The 27142-nt window shown below is 47.5% G+C and overlaps 1 long non-coding RNA gene across 2 annotated transcripts; it reads right to left on the bottom strand.

The window, feature by feature from the left end:
- Nucleotides 1–534: 534 nt before the first annotated feature.
- On the bottom strand, nucleotides 535–26922 carry LOC126046146 (uncharacterized). Of its 2 annotated transcripts, XR_007508235.1 has the most exons (5): nucleotides 26748–26922; nucleotides 12581–12669; nucleotides 11645–11758; nucleotides 3887–4082; nucleotides 535–587 (listed from the first exon to the last, which is right to left on the bottom strand). It is a non-coding gene; the product is annotated as an uncharacterized LOC126046146 (long non-coding RNA). The 2 variants fall into 2 exon arrangements; XR_007508236.1 differs by lacking the exon at nucleotides 11645–11758.
- Nucleotides 26923–27142: the final 220 nt, after the last annotated feature.

Raw genomic sequence — 27142 nt, 5'->3', positions numbered from 1 at the left:
TGTGCTTACGTCTGTAACAATATATGTCTGTCACCTCACTGCAAGCACAACCGCATGCGCTGCCTTTTAAAATGTACAGGGAAGGGAATAAAACACTGGTAATCAAGTTTCGTTTCCTCCAAAACTGAAAAATAACACTGGAACAGACATAACTGTGTATTCAGATGCAGAAGTATGCCTCTAAAAGAATATTTTGATGAAAAAAGTTGCTGTTGAATCCAACAACAGAGATTTGGAAAACACCGGAGGTCAGTCATAACAAATGTCTTAGAAATGGTATCTATACCTGAATTACACTGTGAAATTTACTCCTTTTTCGAAAAGCTCTAGCTTTGCCTCCCATCCTTGTATCAGAGGCTTGAAATTCGGCAGAAAGACTGCACTGACACCAGGCAGGAGTGGTATGCCCAAGAAAAACTGCCCAAATTTGGCTAAGGTTCTGAAGAAAAAAGACAAATGCAAATAATTGTTTGTGTTCGGCAGCAAAACTATCCCAAAATGTGTTTCACTGAGCATGCTCCGTTGCGGATTGATGGGGCTTGGTCAGGACTTTACACGCAATTGGTCTTACGTCTTGCTGGAAGCCACTGTGGGGACAGACACAAGGAATAAACTTTTTTTTTTTTTTTTTTTTACCTTATAATGCCATTCAGATTGTTCAAAAAATTAAAACGATCAAATAACCTGATGCCTGTTCCATCCTACCAAATCCTCAGCTTTCCAGCAAGTAGAAGAGACTCCTATTTGACTCTATTCTGGTAAGAATATGGTTTCAAGTAACCTAACCCCAAGTTACAATGGATATTACCTCCACAACCCATTCTTCTAACAGAAATTTTATTTGGCTAATAAGTCACAGTAAAACCCTCACAGTAAAACCCTCCTTATTTATGAAATACGTTCCTGAAGTAGAATATCATTTTGCACTCCTTGAAACACAAAACATGACTCCCAGGGAGGTTTTGTCCATGGCAGAAAAGATTAAAAAATGTTATGTTGTTTTGAATCCTTCAAAACTTGACTTTATGTGCTGGTTTTGTCTGGGATAGTTATTTTATACATGGCAGCTAGCATGGGGCTGTGGTTTGGATTTGTGCTGGAAACAGTGCTGATAAGCCAGGGCTGTTTTGGTCCCTGCTGAGCAGGGCTTACCCAGAGCCAAGGGCTGTTCTGCTCCTCACCCCACCCCACCAGCGAGGAGCTGGGGGGGCACAAGGAGTTGGAGGGGACGCAGCCGGGACAGCCGACCCCAACTGACCCAGGGATATTCCAGACCATCGGACGTCATGCTCGGCACATAAAGCTGGTGAAGAAGGAGGAAGGGGGGACGTTGGGAGTGATGGCGTTTGTCTTCCCAAGTCCCCGTCAGGCGTGCTGGAGCCCTGCTGTCCTGGAGATGGCTGAACACCTGCCTGCCCGTGGGAAGAGGGGAATGGAGTCCTTGTTTCGCTTTGCTTGTGTGCGCGGCTTTTGCTTTACTTATTAAACTGTCTTTGTCTCAGCCCAAGAGTTTTATCATTTTTACCCTTCTGATTCTGTCCCCCATCCCACTGTGAGGGAGGTGCCGGCTGGGGTTAAACCATGACACTTTAGCATAGACAGACTGGGAAGAGAACTTGCACAAATTATTTTGGTTTCCATTTCAATACACTTTTTCTGATGGGAAGGTGGTGGTGGTTTGTTTGTTTGGGTTTTTCTTTTTGATGCTAGCTAAATGAAAGTTTGCACTGTGCAAACAGTAAAGATACATATTTGCTTTACTTCTTGAAATAGCAGGGGAATTTTTTCCTTCTTGAAGGTGGCAGTCGAGCTGAGAGATGGCGTTTCCTAAGAGCTGAGCTGTAGCTGAACACCAGAACTCTGCTCTGTTCCAGTTCAAGAAAGGCTGTGATTGGAATCAGATCAAATGTATTGGGGAGAGGTTTTTTGGACTTTCTTAGTGAGTACAAGTACCTGGCAAGATTATTCATTTTATTTCAATTCATTATTAAAAAATTACTTGAATTTTTTTAAGATTCTATGTCAATTTCAACTCATCTAAGACAGACGGAGTATTATTGATAAGGGGATGAAGGGGACTGTATGCCAAGATACTTTGCAGAAGCTGGTGCCCCGTTATTTTTCCCAGTAAAGATGAGTCAGTTATTTTACTAAGCAAAGTATGCAGAGGTGCTATAGAGCAGATGACATGCACTGAAATCCCACATTGTCATACCCCAAGGTAATGCACCCATGTTCCCAAAACTCACATACGCATGCTGCTGCTTGAGCTGTGTGGATTGCTGCAGTTCAGGGAAAGCCCCTGGAAGAGCAAGAGACAAATTTCTGTCTCTTCCTCTTCCTTCACTGTTGTAGCATGTAGGAACCTGTTTGTTTTCTTTCCCCCAGGCACCTACATTTCCTTAAAGCAGCTTCGCGGGAGGACAGACAGTACTCCAAATGGCAATGCTAAAGGATAAGCATTCCCCTTACCAACTGATGAAAACATCTGCGTAGGAAGTTAATAATTAAACTAGAAGCACACTGTATTAAATCTGAAGTGCCCCCATCTTTGGATTTCTGAAGACACTGCTAAACACAGCTGGCCAGTATTTATTAGCTGATGAGAGATTAGCCAGTGCAGCTTCAGATGGTTTCCAAAGTGAAATTGATTGTCCTAATTATTTATTTAGCCAAGTAACACCTATCAGTATTTATGAGTGACAGGAAAGTAATGCAGACTTACTTTTAAATAAATTAGAGAAGCACTAAGTTGGAGTAGTTACATAATGCAGAAATAACCTGCTTAACCTTCACTATATTTCCCAAGCCACTTCCACAGAGTAGTCTATACAGAGAGAGAAAAGCAAATAGGCAGACCTGTAGAACAGCATACTTTTCCATTATTTGTAAGTAATATAAAATTCAGTTTAACCTGAACAAAATAGTGTAGTCCACATGAGCTCATGGTCATTTCATATTATAAATTAATTTCAGTCCAAAATGCAATCTAAATGGCTGCATCTTAAACCCCTTTGCACAGAGTGCATTTCAGCAGGAGATGTGATGAGGCAGGGGGAAAGGATCAAACAACAGCCAAGCTTGCTGCCTGCAGACCCCCAGCCCGTAGGCACATTGACGTTCAACAGACACTGACTGTAAACAAAATAACCAAGATGTGTGTCTGTGGTGGAAGTCATCTCAATGACTTCTTGAAATATCAACATTCTTAAGATGTGTTCATGCTTCTGGGAATGCTGCTGAAACTGATATTGTTATCAAAAATTTAGTAGAACAGAATGTTAATGACTCTTTTATGTTTAAACCTTCTCAATAGTTGCTGATTATTCTTTCCACACTTGATAAATTTTTCACCATCTCTTCCAATACATGAAGTGAGGAGCATAAGCTGAGAAAGGGGCGGGCTGAAGCAAAATAAAAGAAAGTATTTCTTTGCGCAACAGGTCATTCAGCTGCAGAAGTCACTTCTGCAATATGTTGAGCGTGCTAAAGCACACATGAGCTCGGCCATGCTGGGCCAGGCCAAGGGTCTATATGGTGCAGGGTCTCCAGCCTGAAAAAGGAGTCAGACCCAAGACGGCTGTTCCTACCTTCTTACGGAACCCTGCCCTGCTGGCCTGAGTCCTTTTATATGCACACTTTAATTGAAAATATCTCCAAAGGAGACTTTAGTATTATCTCCTGCACACCCAGGTCATCACAAATCACCCAAATACCTTTATTAAATCCAAGAAACTTCAACTGTCACTTCCTTCTTCAAGAAACTAAAAGTAAGATGCGTGCAGAAAGTGGGAAAGAGCTTGGAGCCACTGATACCCAAGCCCTCTACAAAGGCAAAAAACCTAATCACACAAAAGCTCAGATCACAGCACAAGCTATTTTATACCTTTAGCTACTAAAGAGGTGGAAAATCACATCAAGATCCTTCCCAGTATGCTGAAGAGATGACCAGGAGGCAAGATGGCCTGTCAACTTTGGGTGATAAGAAGATGGAGATGCACCAGTCGGGCAGTGAAGCCAACAGCATTTGCTGCACAGCTGGAGGGTTCGTGAATCCTGTCCAGCAGCCAGACCTTGGTACTCTAGAGAAACATAAAATAGAAAAGGAAAACAAAAAAGTCAACAAAGAGAGAACATGTCAACACAGCCAGGGCTTCTTGGAGAACGGCTCTTCCGTACCCTGCTTAAGAAGACCTGAAACTGCTACTTTACTCCTCAGCGCTGTTAAAGTTTGCCCTGTGAAACAGTTATTGCTCAACCAGTTGCAAGCATTATGCATTATTGCAATAACCGGTTGCAAGCATTATGACCACAGGCATGTCAAACTTCTGAAACCAAGGACATACCCAAGCCTTGTTACCATTCTCCAGCAACAGCCAACACAACAGATTTTTTTAATAATATTTGTCTGATTTAAACTTTGCATAACATATGCTCAATCCTTCAGTCCTGAGAGAGGGTGGGAGAGCAATATTTCGGATGCTATGGTTTAGCCCCCATTAAACTGAGAAAAAATCATCTCTTATTTATTTTTTGGGACCTGGCTTGAAACCTTGGCTATGTTAAATCAATGAAAACACTGCCGTTGGCTTGAGGGAAGTTAGCGTCTATGAATGTACTATTCAAAGCTGGGGCTGGGCAAAAATGCTGTAAAATGCAGACAGCAAGCAACTCTGCAGTGCAACTGGATCTGTTCCTCCTAGAAAAAATAAATGCATGTTCCCCAGCCTCACAGGGTCCATGAGACCGGGGTTCACACCTTGCTCCATACGGCAGCCCAGAGCTGGAGCGGATCTTCCACCTCCCAGTCCCTGGCGCTCTCTAGCCTCTCCTGTACCATCTCTCACCCAGCCTGTACCACTGCAACCATCCCGAAAGTACAGCCCTCATTCAGGGGAAAGGGCACAAGACTTCTCCCTGCAAATCTCTCTGGTAAATCTGTATATTTTCCTCTAGCCTCCTTCCTGGAAACAATTGCTCAGGAATCTTGTCAAATTGCAGTTCTTCCTTCACCTTCTCATAAGAACAGACAAAAAAAAAAACACAAACCAAAAAAGCTTGAGGCCAGTGCCCAGGATGGAAAATGTCAGACCAAATGGTTAAAATTTAACAAAATTATCGGTGCCTAAGAACAGGACCTCATAAGAGAGAGTACTAAAGAACCTTACACACCACTGAAGTGCATCCAGGTCTGAGCTGCACTGGAAAAGTCATTTTGAATTGCCATTCCTGTGCAATGGCTTGTAAAGCGCAGGAAGAAAGACCGTCATTTCTGCGTGTGAAACTGCTCTATCAGGATAACCTCCTTTTGGCAGGGGGCAGCCATGAAACGCCTGACCTTGCCAGAAATTTGGTGACATAACTGCAGCCAGGTTCAAAGACTCTTCCAAGAGACAAAGGGAATACCAGCTGCATCAGGGACCTTGGCTTGGATCAAGCTTTTATTGACCACACATTGAAATCTCCTGCTGAGATTTACAGAAGCTGCTGAATTGATTCATTGCTGGCTGACAGGAGTATGACACCTTTTGGTCTCACAACCTCCTTCAGCACTCCTGACTTGTGTGCTTGGTGATATTTTGGCACGATTTGGGAGGCAACTGGGATCTGGGCAAAGATCTGAGCAGTTTTCACACCTGCTAACCATGGTGAATGATGGCTTTTCTCCATTTCTCTTTTCCTTTCACACACACAGCTGAGAAAGAGTACTGTCTTTTTTTCACCTGAATGTCTTTTTTACTGTTATCTGCATTTTAAAACACATTCAGGTGAAACAAAGAATGCAAAGCCTACGTAAGAGACTATAGACTGCATCTCCTGTGTAATGAATGCATCCAGACTGCATAAAACATCTTCTGCCATCTTCTTAGAAATTTTAAAAAGGCATCTGTGCAACAGAATAATAACAAATACACCCTATTTTATTACACAGCAGAAAATAACAAACTTCTAGACAAATGTAAGTCTGTAGCAAATAGGATTTTTATTTTTTTTTTAAGGGAGAACCTTCTCACCTTAAAAATTCAGGATAAAAAAGTTCTTTAGAGCATCAACATAATACTGCTTTGTGATCTCAGCTTAAGAAGAACATTCTTTTCTGGGCAATGTTGGATAAACACCCATTTTGGCACCCACTTCTGCAGCTACCTAGCCTACCTAGACAGCTTCACCCATTCTGATGGTGGAAAGGGCTTGTTTCCACACAGAAATGTCTCTTGCTCACTCCAGACCTGAGTCAGAGGTTGAACTCTGAGCACCCCAATTCCCAACAGTCCAGAAAGAAGTGAGGATGTAAAGGGCTCAGAGACACACCGTGATCCTCTCTTGGTCATGATTTGCTCAGATCAGTCAGGCATGAAACCGAGTTCAACGCACAAATGACTCCTCCAACGCAACCAGTCGTGCCCTCTGAGGTCTCAGATGCTCTGCTTGCAGCACTTTGCCTTCCCGAGCTGTCCTCCTCCTCTTCCCCGGCTCTGGGATGCCACAACTTACCTCCTTAGAAGAGGGGAGCAAGGACGGGGAGGGCGAGGAGTGGTGGGGTGCCACAACCAAAGCCCGTGCTGGAAGGACAGCTTTGGCGAGCATCGCACCCAAAGGGGAAAAGCCGGGACGCGAGGGGCAGGGAAGGTCTGTTTGCTGGTGCTGTCACCCCCTGCCCCTGCCAGAGCTGGGGGGGGGGGCGGGGGGAAGCGGCAGCGAACGGTGCCTGGAAGCGTTTTAATTTGCTGTCGGAGAGCAACAGGCCGGCTGCCGCCGCCGAGGATAGAACATCATCCGCCGCTTGGAAAGAATGAGTGTGCAGTAAGACGCGAGCTCTGGACGCAAACCTGCGGTACCTGACCTTGCGCCAAGGCAGAGCCTGGGCTCCATCGGTTATGGGCATGTCTGTGTGGACAGAACGAGGGTAGGTGAGCCGCTGGCTGCAGTCAGTGCGGCGGTCCCGATGGCCCTGTGTTTTCCTAGCTAATATTTAGTTGAGAGGCCTCCAAGGAAAACCCATGGGACGCTGGTGCTGGTGATTCAATAAGTGTCATTCTTCCCTCTGACTCAGTGTGCAACCATTTCCCATAAATGGGGTTAACAAGTACTCGATGGCTGGAGAGAGCTGTGTTTTAGGCCAGACATAAAAAAACCAGAAGTCCTGAACAGTAGTGTGAAAAACATTTGTAACTACAGCAAAGTAAAGGGATTTTCCTAGCTCACTGTAAACAAATGGGTTCACTTCTGCACATTTTGTTAAAGCAGTATCAGGCCCATTTTCCATTGAGAGCGTGCCAGCTTTAGAGCAAAACTAGTCCTGGTTTAGGGTGAAAATGACTTTTTTATTATGTACGAACAAGGTGATATTTTCGTCTGGGTTTTGTCCTGCTGCGAGGGATGTGAGGTCAGGCCGTGAAGAGGAGCCCTTGCACCCAGCGCCCGAGGGAAGCAATGGCGAGGGGGAAGGACCGCCGCGGTCGGGCTCCGTCCAGCGGGATGCCTTAGCCTGGGGTTTACCAGGCAGACGTTTGAAACGACGTCCCAGTAAATGCCACGGGTGCCTCCAGCCACCGCCGAGCCGAGCGGTGGCACTGGGCCAGCGTGCCAAGGTCCCCGGCGGACGGGGACGTGCGCGGCCGCAGTGGGCTGCCCGGGCAGAGCTGTGCTTCGCTGGCAAGAAGCAGAGCTAACGTGCAGCCCTGGAGTTTCACTATTCTTAGGGATGCAGATTAGATCCTTCCTGCCGGCAAAAATACCCAAAACATTGGCACCGCTGCTCAAGCCGTGTTGGGGGGGAAATAGATACCTCGCATGGCACAAAACTATAGAGCCAGAGAGGTGTGGAAGTTTCTGAAGGGGGTACAAGATGCCCCGGGGAGGTGGGCTGTCAGCCACGAGCAGCAGAGGGGTTCTCCACTGAGGGGATTAATCACAGCAGCAGCCACTGGACGGTCCCCACACCTGCCCAAACCCGATGCTCCTCAGCCTTCCCTCCCGTTTCTCTCCTCTTGCCCTGTCCCGTGTGCAATTTCAGTGTAAGCTCTTCAGAAACACAGCTCGTCGTTTCACTTTTATTGCCATGTGTGGCTATGGCTATTACTGTATGCTTAAGGATCCTTAAACGTGCAATGATAAGAAAATGGACAGCTAATGAGTATCTATCAGAAGCCAGAATTTGTCCCAGTCCCATATGACAGATGAAGGACCTGGTGCTCCGACAGAAGGGATGCTCTGGCATTACTCAACTCCCTCTGTACCACAGCATCGGCAGCACTCACTTCTAGTAATCTGCCAGCAGGCTACACAAAAACATGACTGTTAACCTCCTACCCACCGGACTTCACATGGCATAGGAACAAGAGCCCTGGAGAGATGCAAACTCTCCAGCCACGTGTGGTTCCAGTCAAAATCAGTGCAGGTACCTAGCGCCTCTGGAAATCCAGTACTTTCTTTTCTCCTTGCAGCCTGAAAACAACCTTTTCCTTTTTTTCTAATCCCACATTAGACAGCAGTTTAGAAACCCTCATTGGCTTTTTTCTAAATGTTTTGAGGTTCCTTTATTTCTGTTCTCATTTCTTGCAAAGGGAGCCTTGGAGAGCCACACTGGAGAGTTTGAAAGGAACTGGTCCACTCAGAGAGGCTAAATTATTTGGTTACAGGCAGTCATTAGAAGTTATTGTTCATCCGAGTTATTTCATCCTGTTGGGCTTTATTTAATTGGTATTTGATTTCACCCCGGGGTGAGCTCAAAGGCGTTTTAAAGAGGCTGGGAAAGAAGTCTCACTAGGAAGAAGCAGTTGTTTCTCCTACAGGGAATACTTAGGCTGGGATGCAGTTCAAGGTTAAGACACCTAAATTTAAAGTGCCTTCTTCTGAAGTAGGTGCCTGAAATCCTGTTAGAGATGGAGCTCGGGGGGGGTGTGGAACTCAGCTTACTGTAAACATCCTGCAGCTGCGCAGCTGAATCACCGCGTAGCCTCCGCCGACACTCGGGACAGGGTACGGAGCAGATGTTTTTGGTGCTTTGGGGTTTCCCCTTTGCCCTCTTGCTGCTCCTGCTGTGCATGGAGACGATGGCCTGCCCTGCATGCCGAGCACAGCTGGTGAGACTGCCCGAGGCGAGGAGGGGGGACCTGTCCCCAGGCCCCCACACCTCCAACCGCCTGCCCTGGCTCCTGGGCACTGCTGCCCTAAAACTGGCTTCACTATTCAGTAGCAGCACGTTTGGCACCGGCTTTTGGCAAGCTCAGAGTTCTTCCTCTGACACTTGTACGAGCATCTGCCACTTTCCAGATAGCGCTGATTTATTATTTTGATTATTTATACACAGATAGCTATGGCTTATTATTTTCAGATATGAGCTCTCTACCATTTTGTCAAGAAAAGGTGCCCTCTGATACACCTTATTTCTCTTCATTTTCCTTTTTGTGCGGTGACACAGCCACCCCTTTGCTCTGCCATCCTTTAGCACCTCAGGAGCTTGGGTGGGCCGACGCTTTTTTGATTTGCTTGCCGCTTCCAAACGTGAGCTCATTTCCTAGTTAAATCGGTGCTGTACAGAGCGGGGTTGTTGGTCGTAGCATAATTGGGAGATTAAATTTGATCAGAGCGCTACAGCCTTTTGCACGTGTTCCACAGACACCTAAATGCCTCTTCAGTTCTCTCCTGCTTCTGCCCGCGCTGACGGCCGCTGCCCCTCGGGTAGAGCCGCATGATGCACACACACGAGCAGTGTTGCAATCCCCACGTGTTTTTAGGAAAGGCCATTTTTGCTGAAGGCGTGAATGCTTCAGTGGGTAACGCAGATTGCTTCTGGACAGGGACGTACTAATGAGGAGCTGCCGAGAGGTCACCCCCTTCTGTGCCTGGTGTTTCTCTTCAAACAAAACTGTGAGACCTGTCGAAGGCGAATGTCTAATTTCCCTGCGAAGGACTGAACAACGACCCACATCCAAACATTTACATTAATGAGCACATTCTCAGATTTTCCTGATTTAAACTTTTTTTTTTTTTTTTTCCCAATTACATATTCAAAATGCTCCAGGCTGCAGTTGAAAATATAGCAGGGATTCAAGTGAGAGATATTGAGGGCTATGGAGACGCTTTGGTAATAAACAGCTTGAGAGAGAACGATGCCAAGAGCCATCCTCCCTCCTGTTTTGCTGAATCCCACCGTTCCCATTACGCCGTGGGGCAGTGCTGCCCCAGGGAGCAATGGCAGCTCTGGGCTGAGCCCCGTGAGACTGGCTCCAGCTTGGAGCCGCAGGCAGGGATGCTGGACAAGCATCCATCCCTGCCTCCTTCAGGATGGGCAAATCCTGTACGAGCCCTTTGTCCCAGCTGGGCTTCAAACTTCTCCCTCCACCTCTCCCCAAAGGGCAGCCCACGGCAGCCCCAGGGACCGGGGCACAGTCAGCGTTGCCTCGACTGGAGATTCTTAATATCAGGTGGCTGTCTGGACTGTGTTCATGGATGTACATTCATATATCCAAAGGAATTTTATTAGATTTCAGGCTCATCAGACCTAGAATTACAACTTAGTTTTATAGGAATGTTTGGTCGTTATACATTTTACTAAGCAGTAATGGTATCTTTGGGTAGATTTACAAGCAAACATGTGAAGGACTTCTATAGTTGAAGACATGAATGAGATCAGAGGTGCTGGCAAGAAGTGTAAGCACAATGAAATCATCAGGAGAAAGAGCGAGCATTTCTGGAGTATCGCTCTGACAGCAATAAAATGCCCATAAATATAATCAAACTTTAGCAGCCTGCTGTTTCCCAGATCACACATGCAAACGCCACCAAAGCTCACAGCCTGCAGTCAGGCTTTAGACCCATTCCTCCCAGCTCTGCCAAGGCAGAGCCCCAGAAACTGGGATCCCATAAAGTAACCCCACATACATCACTCACAGGGGTCCATTTTCAACCAGCCTCATAAACAACAGGCAGAGGAACATATTTAGAAGCAAGAAGAAATAAAAAAAGTGCTACAGCAGCTGAGTGCATGTAGTTAAAACAGTGACAACCCAGTAAAGAACCATTACCTTTGACATTTGGCTCCATAAAGACCTTCCTAAATAGCCAATAGCTCCGCTTTAACTAAAACCAGCAAACACGGCTGCGTGCTGATGATACCTGCCTATAAAGGATATTTATTTAGTTCGTGCCTCAGGTAAATTTTACAACATCCCTCACTGCATTATGCTAAATAAGCCAGCATGGTCATGACATTTCCATTCTGCAACACCACAGTCATGACTGTTTAATAGGAAGTAATGGGTTATTTTACTTTGCAGCACAATGTTGCCAGCACTGATTTTATAACACAATTACTTCGGGTATTCTTTTCCTGTTTAGAGAAGGGGAAAAAACAGTCTGAATTTGGCTTGAAAACTGCACTAGCTCCTTGACTTGGGAAAACACCTAAGAGAGACTCTGCAGAGATTACCAGTCCATTTCCATTTGTGACACTATACAAACACGGATCTCAGTCCAGAACTGACGTCCTTACGGTTATCACTAAAACACACTGACTGTCCCCCCTGGGGCCAAGTGTTCAGCCCAGGGTGACAAAGCTACCACGGTAATCACAGTGACACATACATGCAATACTTTGCCATGTCCTCTATCATTTCTTTTCACCCTGAAAAATACTCACACTTGCAGCAGCTCCTCAGAACACCAGCCCAGCCAGATGTTTTGATTTAATCCTCGGTGCCCAAAACAGTGCCAACTTCACAAAACCTCTACTGATGCTAACCAGCTCTTTTCACTTAAAACCACAAATGAAACAGAAGTTACTGGGTTAATTACCTACACAATCCCTTATCAGAATTAAATACGATAATAGTCCCCCGATTTCAGAAAGCCCATTAGGGTAGTGAGTCTGTGTCCTAATTCCTGAAGACCAGGTGCGTAAATGTGCAATGAATTTGACTGTGATAAACACCTCCCAAAAAGGCAGCTCTAGAGGTGACACTTGCAGCATCCTTCCCACTGACAGGCAGGCTCCAAACCCTGGCTCCTCCTTTGGGACCCGGAGCCGGGGACGGGGGATGAGGGACAGGGGATGAGACGTGCTCCACTTCCATCACACCAGCAGCATTTAAACCCACAGGGCCATCCCCCACAGCAAACCTCCCTTTTATTGACTATATTCACTAAGGGTGAACATAGGGTGAATAAGGGTGAAGAAAAATCAGTGAGTAAGATGACTGATTTCTCTGATGGCAGCGACAGCATCGCCGGAGCTGGTCTGCCCCTGTGACTGTTCAGCACATTCTGAAACCACGGTAAAATTTCCTGGAACCATCAAGCACCCAAGCTCCGCTGCTGCTGAGTTTCCTGTTGATGCGGAAGTTACAGATTCCTCTTGCTGCCTGCAGTAATTGTAACTTTCTCTTTTAAACACGCAGAAAAGAAAGAGTTGTAACTCTTTTTGCGAAACCATCTAAGTTACAATGCTTACAATACCGCTACAACCTTGAGCATAATTTGTGTAACATCATCGTGAAGTGTGATGGATAGATAGTGGACAACTTCAGAAAAGAACAGGTAATCAGGATACTGATCATGACATAGTTAAAACACGTACTTGATATTTCTTCAACAGCTTCCACCTGGAGCTGAAAATCATAAATGTGTCATGAGAGTCCTCAGCTCAGTATTATTTTCTGATGATATCTGTAAATGAAAGATAAAGTATGTTTTATTGGCATATGAGTGCAATCTTCTAAAACGCCCCAGCACAATAATAAATTGCGAATTATTTTTGTAGGTAAAGAATTGCATGAACATGTCAGGAAAGCAAATATTTCCTGGATAAATAATGTTTTGCAACTCTTCATTTAGCTATACAATGTTTTCCAATATTTTTAAAATTAAAATCATGTCTAAACGATGTTTTTAGACAATACCAGTTATACACTGCTGTTCCTACAGTTAATTCTAAAATGTAGAATTTAATGATTTGAAAAAAATATATGCCTTTCTTCTAGTTAAACCTGCAAGAAATAAAATACGAACAATTTTTTATTATTATTTTGTAGGCTTTTGGGGGGTCTTCAGCAGGAGAAACTGTACTTACATCATGAATAAAGTGCTTTAGTGATTTCTCTACTGGGAAAGCAATTAGGAAAAAGCCAATTAGCGCATCATTAAAATTTCATGGAGGAAATCACGCTACGTCACAAGTTACTTTGCAAAAGAAAAACTGACTAAGAAATGCAGCGTGAGCCGCATGACCCACGGGGCTGCAGCCGGCGCGGTGCATTATGACCCCAGTTCATTAGAGAACGGAAGCGGATGGTAAAGTCCTGCCAGGTACGACGGAATTTAGCACACGCGTAACACCCTTTGAATCACAAGGGTTGTATCAAACATGCTTGGGTCTTGCTTATGACCTCGGCACGTTTCACCGAGCAGGACTTCTCAGCAGCTTCGCTTGCAGCGGGGGTAGGTAGGGGCTGGCGGTGCAGCAGGACCACGGGTGGCCGTGGAAAGGTTAAGGCCCGGGAACGGCTTCTGGTTTGTTTTCAGCAGAGCTATTTGGGCCTCGTGACTCACTTAACGACTGTCTTACAGCTTGACGGTCTTCCACATTTCTTAAGTATATTCTACATTAAACATGAACTAAAATAGGCGGAGAAGCAGCTTACCATAGAAATGGCGAGGGCTGCAAGCTGAAAGTAGAAGGAAAGTATTCTTTTTAAAGAGCGCAGCAGAGTCGTGGGGTCCCAGTTAAGGCTTTGGGAGAGGTGTGCGTCATTGCGGCGGAGCGAGGGGGGCTCTCACAGTTCCCAGCAGACAACTGGGGTCCATGGTGCAAGGGGGTAACTTGATGCTGCATTTGAAAGCCCTCAGCAGGGAGTAATGGCGCGTGGGTGAGGTGTGTGTGAATAAATACAGACTTCACACTGTTGTTGTGAACCCAGGAAACGAGGGAAAGGTGAGTTCTGCAGCTGATGAGTTCTTTACTCATGCCCAACACAAAGTGAATGGAAATTTACTCTACAGGTAATTCTCAGAAGTGATCAAAGAAGTAATTGAATTAAGCAGAAGAGCAGCAATGACAACCCCCTAAGCCGATACGTGTCTCGATCAAAGAGCAAGTGCTGATAATGCATGAGCTGTGATAAAACTGATTAGGCAGCTGACTGGGAGGAAATTGGTCTTTTGTTGTTGTTGTTATATTGACCAGTTCCTCTAAGTCTATTAATTCCTTAGAGCTGTGCTTGGGTAACACTTAGAGCACCGCAGGACCTATTCTTTCAGAAATAACCTCAGCAAAGCCCCAGATGCAACACACGCAGAGATAAATGAAACGGGAATCCGAGCCACACAAGTGGGCTACGTTTCTTCTGTCGAAAGCCAGGTGAAAATCATCAACTACTTCTCAGAGCGAAACTTCAGCAGGAAGCCCGAGGGGGTGGGGAAGAGGTGTTCTTTTGGGGCTCATTCACTTCACGCCCTACAGATAGGAGAGCAGCAGGGTACTGCTCTTTCAGCTGGCTGAAGACCCGTCCCAGCTAGTTTACTCTGATTTTTTCTTTGCAAATGATTTAGTTTTGATCCTTTGCTTTCCTTTCCTGATACCTCCTAACCACCACCGAATATGAGGTGTGATCAGTGTGATCTCCGCATAGGTGTCTGGCAGAAACATGCAGGTGACATCCTGAAGACCATCACCAGATTGAAGCAATCGTCATCCCACTCCTGCCCATCCGTGGTGCTTTGGTAGTCCTCAGGAGCCCTGCAACCAATACCCAAATGACACAAATGCCGTGTCACTTTTCCTTCCCTTTTACACAAAAGTATACATTTGTACATATAAACTTAGAGCAGCTGATTACTGTGGGACTGACCTCCAGCCAGAGGGGAGGGAACATCTGGAGGATAATAATTTAACCTCAGCTGCCTTCGCTGGGAATGGGAAGAGGCTTTAATGCACTCTTCCAAAAGGCAAAGGACAGAAACTACTTTTGTTTTGCAGGCATCGGCTTTCTAAGCAGCGTGAGCTGCAAGCGGGTCTGCAAGACCATGGACAAATGAAAATCTGAGCAAAAGTGGTTGGGTGCTGAAGGGCAGAACGAGGGTCTGGAGTATACAGCAGAGGGATATAGAATCGTGCAAGAACTGCTCAGTGCACGCTAACCACAGGCCAGGTAGTGCATGCCCTGCTCTCTTCTTCCCACTAAACTTTCAGAGAAGCAGTTGCAAAAAAATGGGTTTTCTTTGTCGTCAGAGCGAAGGATTTTCAAAAGTTCCGCAGGGATACAGGAATAAAGGCGTCACTGTCTTTCAGCAGGATTTTCTCCAAGCTTTTGAAATCCCAGCCTGCTTGCCTTGCGTATTCACATGACCTTCACGACTGCAGCATCTGAGCACCTCACCGTCTTTCACACAATAATCTCCCCAGCACCTCTGCTAAGCAGCCCAGCTGTAACGGCTCCGCTTTATATCACTTGGTGGACGGCAGGACAGACACCAAAGGCTAGAGCCACAAAAAGTCTCAGGCATTGTGTTGCCCAGCACTACAAAATGTAACGTGGATCTGGCAGCACGTACGGCCTGAGGCCAGGGGCTTTCACAGTATATGGGGGGCTCAGGCGCGTACGGGGACGAGCAACTGTCCTTCCAGTGCCCCACAGGGGCTGTAATACAGGGGGCAGCAGGAGGCACGTCACCGCACCAGGAGGGTTCAAGGACATCTGAGGGATGTGAAGGCTCATCCCCAGTGTCACACAAACCTTTCCCTACGGGTAGCGAGGTCCTTCTGAAGCCGTCTCAACTCCTCACTGCTCTGTTTTGTTAGAAAGCTCCTTTCAGATACCATTCCTTGGGTGACTGGACAATTTCTAATTTTCTTCATCACCAATTTTTTTTCTACTACCACCATTGCCATTAAACCTAAATAGTTCTTTTCTCTCCCTATGATTTCACATCATTATTTCTTCATGAAAGTACTGCTTTCTTCGTATCATTAAGCCAAACAAGTCACTTCCACTCTCCATGTGGAAGATCGATTTCCCATCGCCTTGATCACCCTTAGAGCCTTTCACCACATCTGTTCCAGTTTATCTTTTATTAAAACACAGCTGATCAGAGCTGGAAACAGTTTTCTAAACAAAAGTCATACATAAAGCCTTGCACAGTAGTCCTGATGTTTCCCACCTCTACTGGGAAGATGCTGTCTCATCCCAAAAGTTGACTAGATCTTTTTAGCCCCCGTTTTGTCTGCAGCTGGCAGGTCTCCTGCAGGAGGGCTCGGTTGCTGTGACAGCTCGAAAGGAGCGAGGAATCCTGCCGCACGCCTCGCTTCTTGTTGTATGTTTAGCAGTCCCGTGATCAGCACCTACTTCGTACTTAACTTCTGGGGCTTTACCCACTGGGGTCTTTTATAAAGTGTCCATGGGTACCACGGGAAGAAAAGGGAGGGAAAGCCACCCCCTCTCTTTTGGCTGTCTTGCCTCTCACCAGGAGCCCAAAATAGTGAAGAGGCTCAAACCTGACTCCCCCAAGTCTGAAGCATTTTTCTCACGGGCACCCTTCCTTTCTGAAGGCACAAAAGATTTTCTGAAGGCTCAGGGACGTCAGAGCCACTCTGCTGCTCCGTGAGACCCCATCCCCTCGCCCCTGTCCTCACTTGGTAAGGAAAGTGCTGGGAGGGAATATACGCTTGGCCTTGCTGATTCACTGGACCATGGTGCTGAAACCAGTGTCTCCACATATTTTGGGCAGGTTCCACTGAAGGAGACAAGACAGCCAAGACAGCCAGCCCCGCTTGCTTTTTTTTTTTTTCCTTAACCAGTGTTACCAGAGCTTTCTGACTAATTAGCAAATAGCAAAGGGCAGTCTTGTGCTTTTGAAGTGCATATGGTCTGACACTCAGAGCAATTTCTAGGGTGTAGAGGCAATTACTCCAAGGAATACACCCAAGTGTGATAAGAAACAGTTCCCGGTTGCCTGCTGCATTCACCTGGCTGGGCACTTTCAGTCTCTTCTCTCATTACCATCATTCTCTATGGGAGCCCATAATCCAGTTTTAAATACTTGTCATAACCTTCTGGAATATGTACCCAAGCACTTTACGAAACTTAAAAAAAACTAAGAAAAGGGCTGTATTATGACAGGAATACCAAAGCTGCTGCAGTGCCTGGTGCCAGGCTTCCTGTGCTTCTGAGGTTAAAAGAAAACAAACAAAAAGTAAACACAGCAGAGAGAGTACAAAGTAAAAAGTAATGAACACACGGAGGTACGGTCTGATAGAGATCAAGCAAGCGCACTGTGTGGTAATTGTTCAGCTTAGTAATTAATGCAAGAAACTTCCAACACTGAGAAGTGTCTTTCTTTGATCTGAACAAGGGAACAATTGTCTTTGATATGGAGAAAAATAAGTGTGCTCAGAGAGAGACATACCCTGTGCCTCTTGCATAATTACGAAAATGTAACCAAAATGGAGCTCTTTGGTGAGCTACAGGCATCTTTGTTGGGATTTGCGCAAGGAAGTAACTGGACAGACTGTGGGAAGATGTGGGCCGGGAGCTTACTGCACTTGTGAAGAGATGTATTGTGGTCTCCGAACTGCCATCAGCGTTTTGGAAAAAAAAGGTCTAGGTCGAAGCAGAGATGATTATGCAGAAAACACATTTAGAGCTTATTTTGAAGTCAGTCCAAGTTTAATGTCATAGCATTTCTTGACCACATTCCTAGCATTGCTTTGGAATGACAATTGAAAAGGAAACTACCTTTTCTAGTGAAAAGCCAAACTCCTGTTCAGCTGAACTATTTGAAATGACCTGTGAAGGAACCATGTGCCTTATATTTCTGGGTCTGCAGTAACCAGGAACATCCCATGACTGACTGCGTCAAAGTTTCATTCAGGATAAAAGTAGATCTGACCTCTTCCTATAGGTAAAAGATGTTTTTGACAAGACTTTCTGTTCTGTCTGCCGGGGGAAATCCTGAATTTGTCAACTAGAGCTGTAGAAACTGAGCCCAGGTAGATCACCGGTATTGTTTCTTCTTCCACCGGTCTTCCTACGTGTACCCTAGGCTTACCGTGGTAGCCGCTGTTACTAGAAACGGCAATCACAAGAGGTGATGAGCCACTATCTACACAAACAGGACGAAAATACTAGCACATCACAGACCTCTCCCTTTAAGTCAATGAGCATCAGGAGCAATGAAAAAACCGGGTCCATCAGTCATGCTGGTGTCCCCATCTGCCAGGCACAGTTGAGGCTGTTAGTGACTGGGAAACAGTCAGTGTCACATACTTAAATTACTGTGTCATGATGGGCTTCAGTAACACCCCATAAAAAGGCCCTCAGAAACCTCTCCCCAAACTCTCAGGAATGTGACAGCGAAGGCTTGTCCTCAGCCAGGCTCCAAGCAAGCCCAGCACATCATAAAAAATGCAGCTTATAACTTGCCGCATCCCATTCTGTTACAGATACAGATGCAGCCATGCGCACACATCTGGCCATGAGTGCGTGACAGCCGTCACCTCTCCAGCTATTGCCCTGGGACACAAAGCTCTGCACTGCAGCGTGCAGGAGGCACCGGCTTCATGGGGAAGGAAAGCAGCTGGAGCTGCAACGCAGTGGGATCCAGCCAAAGCAAGCTGGTTCTGCAGTCTCCATCGCCACTTCCAGCGTCTCACCATGAGCGTAGTAAATAGATGAAATGAAAGCAAGGGAACAGACCGAGGTTCCCACGTACGTTTAAAATTGCTGGCCACCGGATTCACAGAAGCAGCAATACAAGTGGTATGAATTAAGCTCACGAGCGTTACCCAATTTTCTGGGTGTAAAAAGCCCTATTTTTTAATTCAGATAGGGAGGGGATCAGCAATATAGTACATGCAAAATAAAGTAGCGGTTCATCCCCAGACCCAGCAGGCCGTAACTGTGACTGCCCAGTTCTTGTTCCAATCTGGTTTTGGTCTCCATGACTCACAAACCCAGCAGATGATTTCTCCAAAACCACAGCCGTTGGCGCTTTCATCTACTTCTTCCCAGCTGATCTTCAGCTCATTTAGGTCTTTGTTAATGTTTTGTTGACACAATGCTCTTGGTCATCCATGGCCTCTCTTCCCAAACTTTTTCCGGACCCATGTTGGCCGCAGGACCCTGCCAGCTTTCCAGTTCACTATGTGCCTGACCTAACCAGCTTTCCTACCAGAGCTTGCTGGCTGTGGTCCAGCTCTCTCAGACATTTCCAGACCCATAACCCAGCATGTTCTCTCAGCTCTTATCCTCTGTCAACATCATGAGACAAAGTGAACGGTTTTAACTCTTACCATCCGTATTTATTTCCCACCGGAAAGCACGGTGCTGGTGCTTTGCTGCTTCAGTGTTTTACCTGTTGAAGGGTTTTCACCAGCTTCTCTCCTCGACCTCTCCTCTGGCCTTTCTGTTGTTGCCGTACCAGTACGGGCTCACCAAGGAAACGAAATTCCTCAGCACTACTGACCTTTACTGCCTCTTGTTGAGCCGCATCTGCTGTTCTCCTCCAGTGAAAAGCAAACAAGACTTACCCAGGGCTCCTTCCCACGTCGGACGCTGCTTGGCACCCTTGCCTGCGTGCCAGGAGAAGGTGCTGCGAGGGATCTGCTCACCCACACACCCAGGGCTCCTGCCATCAGCCGATGCCACCCCACCGCTGCTGCCTGAGGCACCCCTTAGCCCGCCCGAAAAAAAGAAGAGGCGATTGCCATCACCTTTGCCCGATTTCTGTCATTACCTTAAACCAACCTGCTGGGTTTGGGATGGGGTTTTACACCACGTTCACAGCTGGCGTAGAGTTGCAGTTTTGTTTTTCTATTTCTTCTGACATCGCCCAGGTGCTGTAACCTTCCCCGGGCTCTCTGCAAACCACCATAACTGTGAGGAGACCATCGCCAAGGCGGGGTGGCTTGTGGTTGGCCCTGGCTCTCCGGTGCATTTCCCGGAGTCTCTGCCAGCACCCTTGTTTGCTCCGTACACGACCTCCCGCCTCTGAACCCTCCTCATCTGCCCCCATCGGCAGCCCCTCTCCCGTCCTATAGAGCCAACCTCGTCACGCCGATTGGAGACCTCACCAGAATTAAGCCTGTAACCAAGACATCCTCACTTATTCTTATTGCTATTAGCATTTGTGCCTCTGGCCCGGCAAAGCCACAGAGCTCTCCGCTGCAGAAGACACCCCTCTGTGACCGACTGTTGTTTTCTTGTTAACTTGCCCCACGTTTCCACGAACGTGATTTTGCCCAAAGGAGGTCTCAAGAGCAAAAGCTGGTATGTTTTGTAGAGGGCAGCTCACCTCAGCAAACATTTGCGGTGAGGATCACGCCCGGAGCGCTAGTTTTACCTTTCGTTTATTGCCTTTCTCAGTTTGTATCGAAACGCAAAGTGGGATTGCGGGAGAACACGGTGAAAAGTAATACTTCAAAAAAATTTCAGTGTGAAGAGGTTGCTACATGTTTCTGGCACAGGGATCCAAATTAGAAAACTTCAAATATGTAAACAATCCCAAAATGCTACAAAAGATCAGTCCGATCGTATCTGCCACATGACTGACTTTATTATCACTGGAAGCCATACAGGTACTGAACTTGGATACTTTTAATACTTTCAGATATTTTGTGAGCTTCAGAAGGGAACGCTTGGCATAAATACTGCTTGTGAAAGGGCTTTTCAGCAAATGTATTAATCTTACGGGATCTGCCAAAATGAAAACTCCATCTATCTTTCCATGGATTTCCTGTATCTTTTGGCATGTTTATGCAATAGGAAAAATTTGGGGGGTTTTAATTATGATTATTATTTTGGAAGCTCAGTAGCGCTGTTGAGACTTTAATCCTGGTAGCTGAACTGAGCAGTGAAACCACCGACCTGTGTATTAATTGCAAACGAGAAAACCTACAAAGGGCTTGATAAAAATTCTTCTTCTCTGCAAAGCCCTGAAGGTGCCAGTAGGTTTGGGTCCAGGTGCCGGCCCACGGCTTCTCCTCGAGGGCATGGAAAACAAGGAACTGGCTCCGATTTCCACACCGGGACCCTTCCCGTGCCGGGAGCCGCAGCCGGGGCAGGGGGAGGCTGAGGGTCCCTCGGGGCCAAGCGAGGAGCAAGTTCCCCTGGGTCGAGCATCCCCGTGGGATCCCGTCCCGTCCCCAGAACTGCTTCCAGGGCCGACACGGTGAAACCCCACTTGGCTGGGCTCGTGGCACTCCTTTCCTCTGGTGTGCGAGAGGCGATGCCTGAAGTTTCGTTTCTCAGCAGGCCCCGCTCAGTTCAGTGGTAATAACATGTTTGCTGCAGGAGGTAAAAATAGAAATGTATGGATATGGTAATCCCTCCCTGAAAGCCCGGCCAGTGTTGCTTAGGGGATGGCTAAACACACAAGCTAACCCCCATCACACTTTCTTGCGTGCTTTTCATCGTCTTTAGCTGTACCTATGCTGCAAGCTGAGGGCGGCCAAGTCTGAGAGGCAGTGGCGAGAAAAAAATAAATCAAGGGCTTTGTTTAAAGGGGTTTTTCTGTTAAAGAAATTGCATCAATCTGGAAATCTTGCATCTGCATGAAAGTATTTTTAGCTACCATTGCTACAAGCCCTGCCTTAAGTCTCTGGAGCTAAAACCAGATCCCAGCAAACAAACCAAAGCATAATCCATCTCTTCCAATGCATTTACCTGGGTGAGTCTCTGGCATTTGGCAGACTGGAAGAAACCTGGCACTTTTCTCTTAGGTGTATTTTTTCACACAAGTAAAAGGAATAGAACACACACCCAAAAAAAAGTTTACAAAAGCAAAAAAACCATGATGGTGAAAAAAATGGTTGGGTAGATTCAGGCTGATATAACAGAACTTAAACCAACTTCGTTCTTTTAAACACAGAGCTGGGTGTCAAGTCCACATGAAGGAATTAATTCAGTTCATTGCTGGCCAGATTTTTAGATGTTCTCCACATGAGTCACTGGAGAAACCTCTTGGTCATTTTTTCCCTTCCAACAATGACATAATAAGCAAGGAAAGGGGAAGCAAAGGAATTAAGCTGAACCTTGGTAATATGTGCAGACTCCATCCCAGCAAAAAATATAGTCAGTCTGATAGTGTGTACCAGGCTGAGTGTATATAATACAGACATAAATCAGCGTACCACGTTTACTGACAATACCATGGTAAGCTAGAACTAGAAGTGCAGGTGATGAGGTCGTTTTTCAGGTGGTCGTGCTGACCGGTCGTGCTGAGGGAGAAGCTCCTCAGCCGTTCCCTGGTGTACCTGTGCCTCCCCCTGCAGTGGACCGCTGGCTCTGGGGGTAGGCGAGGGTCTCATCCTGCTCATTGCATCTCCCACATCTTTTCCTACGGCATCGCACTAGTAACAGCAAGTAAGCCGGGGACTGCGGTTTGGGCTGGATAACGGCTTTTCGTTCCCAGCCCTGCTCTCGGCACCGTGGCGTGGCGTCGCCCGCGTCCTCAGCACCAGCCCCTGCCCGCCAGCCGTCCAAACAAGAGCTGCTACAGCCATCGGCACGTCTGGGTCACCCCTCCCGAAACACACTCCCTGTGTGCCAGCAACGCTCTGGGCGAGCTGATCCTACCCCCGAGCACCCCACGGCCACCTTCGGGGACGTTTGTCTTCTTTCGTGGGCCGGCAGCAATTCCCGGGTGCGTGCCGGGATGGGGGACCCTGTGGCGTGCCCGCGGCCAGTTTATTTCCACGCTGAACATGCCAGCCCCGTGAGGTCCCGCACCAAACCCTGCCAGGACAAAAAAAGGTTTCCAGGACCTTCTCCTCCCGTTTATACCGCTTCAAACAACGTTTTTTCTCGTAGAAACGTGACGTGCCCAGACCTCAGCGGTCAAAAGGCAAAGCTGCAGTTACGCTGGGGGCAAGAGGAGCAAAACGAGGAGGAAAACGGAGAGGTCTTGAAAACAGGAGCCTAGAAGGGAGACAGGGGCAGCGGGCAGGCGGCAGCTTGCTCCGGGAACTGCACCCGCCGCGCCGTGAACGCACTCGGACGGACAGCGGAGGGAACCGTGACTGGCACTTTGGAGTAGGATAATTATAATCCGGGCTCTGCAAGTGTGGGTTAGCTTTCACTGAAATAAACTGCTCGAATCTATGATGAATATCAACATTGTAGGCACAAGAGGCAAGGCAGTAAATTGTAGTAGGATGAAATACCTACATTTAATTATGTCAAATTATATAGAATTTGAGAGTTTTTCTGATGCGTGCTATTTAAAGTTACGCCTAAGTGCAATTCCTTGCCTGAATAAAGCAGCTTTTGTTGCAAGATGTGGGTTTGCTTTGTAGTTTATGATTTATAGTCCTCACCACATTTTGTCACTTTCTTGTTTGTTGACCGAGACGTTTCTGAACATCTCATTTCAGATAATGGGACGCAGCTAGAGTGCCATACTATATACAGCCTCTTAAAAATGTATGAGCAGGGTTTTGTTGGTGGTTTTTTTTCTCCAGGATACTGAAGAAGTATCTTGAGCATGCTCTTCACCAAAGTGTGGATATAATACACGCACACCCAGCCAGCAGCCACTGCTCCACCAGCCTAAAATCCATCCTCTTCTAACCCCAGCCGGATGGGGCCAACCCCACCGATCTCCATTGCTGATAATTTGTGATCGAACTAATCGGGAGCGTGTAAAAGGCCCCAGCCCGGCTGAGATCACCCTTCGGCTCCGCATCACTAGCAGTATCTGGGGTCAAGCACCGTTTTGGGACGCAGCCTCGGGAGCCGTCTGCCGCTCGGGCCCGCTCCCGTCGTGGTGGGGCTGGCAAACGGCGAAGCGAGGAGCCGTCGCCTCAGGACACCTAATCGTTTCCACTGTGGGCAGAGGCAACGACCGGCTGGTGAAGCCGAAAGGGTTGCCACCCACACGGTTCAACGGCCCGGGGAAGAAAAGAGGGTTTGTGTGCGAAGGAGAGCCTGAAATCATCCCGCCCGACGGGCTCGGCGAGCGGGAACCACGCTGAGAGGCTGAAATTTTCTTCAGCACGACTTTTAGGTGGTGGTAGCCTGGACCTGAACGACTTATTCGCATGGGAACGTTTCTGATCCGGTGGTCCTGCCGGTGCAGAGCCCTTGGCACCCTCCCCGAGCCGGTCCTGCACAAACCCTGCCATCGTCTCAGCTGGCACAGCCGGGACCTGGTGACGGGGCAGCACGCACTGATGTTTTCCAGGTGTACAGGACACAGGACAATACAGTCGTGGCTTTATTTCCCAGATACAGGGTCAGGTCTCTAAGTTCCCTGGCAGCCAACGGGGAGCGTTCGCAGCCATAACTCAGCTTGTCGCAAGGGGCTGTGGCGAGGCTTGTCTGGCAGATTTCTCAGCATAGCATCAGAGTTAATGAAAGGATTAAAGAGCTTCATAAATAAGTAATAAAAGAACAGAGCCCACTTGAATTTAACTATTCCCCCGGTTGAAAAATAAGCAAATAAATCCAAAAAACCTGCTTAGAAAACGGCCCCATACTTCATACCTAGATGAAGGATTGTAAGGCTCCAGCTATGGATATGGACTGATGTTACCAACACAGCGGAAGGAAATGACTGAATCCCAAGGACTGTTTGTCCTTAAAAATAAAATTAATCAAGCTCGTTGGGAAAAATACTTTAAACTTCAGTCCCAGGGAGCCAGATTCATTCAAGAGCTGCCTCGCTCATTTCGGTGAGCACGTATAGATACAGACACACTCAAACATCAGTTTGCTTTTGCAGCTGTGCCCCACCTGGACCATTTTTTAACCGTATCAAGAACGTGAACCCCCTCCTCCCCAAAAAAGCAGGCTGAACGCGGGCAGCTCCTGCGCTGCCACAAACCGGCTTCGCAAGAGCAGAGGTAGCATCAACCCGGGGCGAGCGAGCTGGCGCGGCACCAGCAGAAACGCAAATTTGCGGCAGGTTGCGCTTAACCCGCGGCACCAAAACTGCCTCCAGCTGGGGGAGGAGGAACAAGACCAAAGGGCGATGCACAGTCCGTGCTGGCTGCCTCTCCCGAGGGGCCGGAGCTGGGACTGGCAGCAAAAGGGAAGCCCGGGAAAGCTGGGATCGCTGGGCTACGACTCTGCTACGAAATGCCAGTGCCCACCTCGCACCTCTTCGTCCTTTCGCTTCCCATTGCCCGGCGCCGCCACGGTGGTACCGGCCTCCCGCACCCAGGGAAGCTGGGGCTTGGATGCGGCATGGGGCAAAACTGGGAAAAAAACGAGGGAAAAAGCAGGGGCATCAGACCGTCTCTGCTCTGCAAGGCGGTTGAGCAGCCACTCTCACCTTTGCTTCAGCCACCTCTAACGCAAGGGTAAAAAACACCCAGTGGGTTTATTACAAGTGAGAGAAAAGTTACCTTAAAAGTGTTGTAGCTGAAAAAGTAGCTAGACTGTTGGCAAAAAGGGAGGGGGAAAACTTTACTGGAGAGATGGATGGGAGGGAGGGTGACAAGAAGAAAATCACTGGAAAGGAGTAACAGTTCTGGTTACTCTGACTTTGTCCTCAGTCCTTTTTGTTCTCCACGTATTAACATTAGAATGGCAACCTGCTCACAGTTTCCTTCCCAAGTTAAATTCTGTTTTGTGAATCAAACACAGGACCGGTGGGTTACAACCTGAGATGCCACGAAGCCACTGGAGCTGCACTCGAACAAAGCTGCGCTTTGTTCCTCCACTGCTCTCTCGAGAGGCATCTTCGAAAATCCCTGAGGTCAAGCCAGTAGGCATCAGAGCATTATCGCCACAGCAGACATGATCGTCCTGGTTTTTTATGGGCTAAATAATTAGCCGAAAACACTCTAATATGTGACATATACCTCTCGAGCTTCTTCTGCCTTGACTTGAGGCACCTACGTTGCACCCGTGGGTCCTGTTGGGGGCACCTTACCCCTGTCTTCTGCACAAACCAGCCCCAAATTTCACACACATCTAGGTTGGCCCCTTCCCACAAAACCCTGGATGAGCAAGTAAAGAGCGCGAGACGTGCTGCTCCAGGCCAGCCAGACCCCATCCCTCACCTCGCAGGGGTGAGCCGGCTCCTCCGTTTGTCTCCTGTCCTGGTTTATTACCTGCCTGGTGGGTACCAAACCGCCCGGACGCCGCTGCCGGAGGGATTCGCCGCCGGAGGGATTCACCGCCGGCTCTGCGCGCCGTCGCCCGCCCTCGCGGCAAGGGCTGCGGTGGAAAGACTGGGAAGAAAGCGTCTGCCCGCAGCCCGGGTCACCGAACTCAAAACTGCCCGAGACGGCGCGGAGCTGGGACCGGCAGGGGCTCGGGCACGGCAGGGCTCGCAAACGCCGCGAGAAGAGCGCGGCCGCAGGAGTCGTAAATTCAGGCGATTTCTGTTTTCAGCAAGTATTCAGCTGCGAGCAAACGGAGCGCAAGTAAACGGGAATGATTTAATTATCATATAAAAGTAATTCATTAGATGCAGGAATCAACAGGGAGTCCTTCTCAAACACTGGTGGCACATTACTGTCAGTTGAAAAGAGTCATCCACAGACCTACGTGAGCAAGAACGGACACTAGTTTTCACTCTTAATGCAGTACAATTATTTTGGCTTATTTTTTTCCTCCAAGACAGACAAAAATAGGGTTCAAAAATGTAACCAAAGACCATAAACCAATTTCAAATCAAGTAACATAAACTCAAAGCTGGTGTGGATTCAGTGTTGTACTATGAAATAGGCTAATGATCAAATTAATCAGTACTGTTAGTTGGGAGGCTTAGTTCTTTCTGCTAAAGGGCTGGGAACAACTAACATGTTAAGTACGGGTTAGGCCATTGCTGCTTGGAGGAGTTGGACTGAGGAACAGACCGTCTTCTCCCAGCTTCTCGCACCAGCATCCACCTCGTGTGCTGCTTCTCCGCTCTCTTTCCCTTCTGTCAAAAGCATGGAATGGGCAATTTCATCTGAAGTTCAGCATCTAACGCCCGCATTTGGGCTGTGATCCCATGACAGCCACAGCCACTGGAGAATTAGATCCCATTGCCCACACAAGCATCTAGGGCATGAAAGATATACCTGAGCTGGCAGGTATGAGCGAGGACCGATGGGAGACCCAAACCCTCCTAGACCAGCAGCTGAAGGCCAGGCAGGATACCGTACAGCATCTCATATGGCACCATGCACAGACAACTTAACCGAGGCAGTCAG

This window comes from Accipiter gentilis, chromosome 15, assembly GCF_929443795.1.
Source record: "Accipiter gentilis chromosome 15, bAccGen1.1, whole genome shotgun sequence".
NCBI lineage: Eukaryota > Metazoa > Chordata > Aves > Accipitriformes > Accipitridae > Astur > Astur gentilis.
This window is presented reverse-complemented; position numbering and strand designations above follow the sequence as displayed.